This window comes from Sinocyclocheilus rhinocerous, unplaced genomic scaffold, assembly GCF_001515625.1.
Source record: "Sinocyclocheilus rhinocerous isolate Xijiao unplaced genomic scaffold, SAMN03320098_v1.1 scaffold936, whole genome shotgun sequence".
Taxonomy (NCBI): Eukaryota; Metazoa; Chordata; class Actinopteri; order Cypriniformes; family Cyprinidae; genus Sinocyclocheilus; species Sinocyclocheilus rhinocerous.
This window is the reverse complement of record NW_015662583.1, coordinates 476,454-476,850: the sequence shown is the minus strand read 5'-3', so window position 1 is coordinate 476,850 and position 397 is coordinate 476,454. Positions and strand designations below refer to the sequence as shown.

The 397-nt window shown below is 44.8% G+C and overlaps 1 protein-coding gene across 1 annotated transcript in view; it reads left to right on the top strand.

Annotated features, from left to right (window-relative positions):
• LOC107728123 (nuclear receptor coactivator 7-like) overlaps window positions 1–397 on the top strand; it is a 25,523-nt gene that overhangs the window by 9,829 nt on the left and 15,297 nt on the right. The gene's annotated exons all lie outside the window — the stretch shown is intronic.

Sequence of the window (397 nt, the reverse complement as noted above, 5' to 3'; positions counted from 1 at the left end):
TTAAAGGGGTCATAGGATGCTACATGCACTTTTACAAGTTGTTTGAACTGAAATGTGTGTTGGCAGTGTGTGTACACAACCACCCTATAATGATAAAAATCCACCCAGCGTTTTTTTTTAATCTGGTTAAATGTTTTCCCCTTTCTCAAATCGAGCCGATCTCAGATGCCTGTCTGTGTGACGTCACACAGACAGGCCCCTCCCACGATAGTTTGATTGACAGTAGCGTTTCAGCACAGACTGGACTGGTGTCTTACCTTAGCTCCGAGCTGTCATCGCTGTCATCAGTCCGCCATTGTTTCACCGCTGGAGCAGATGTAGACAAGAATGACCCCTAGGTCTTCTGTGTGTTCTGTTGTTGGATGTAATAATGAACATAGCAGTCGTCATTTACTCC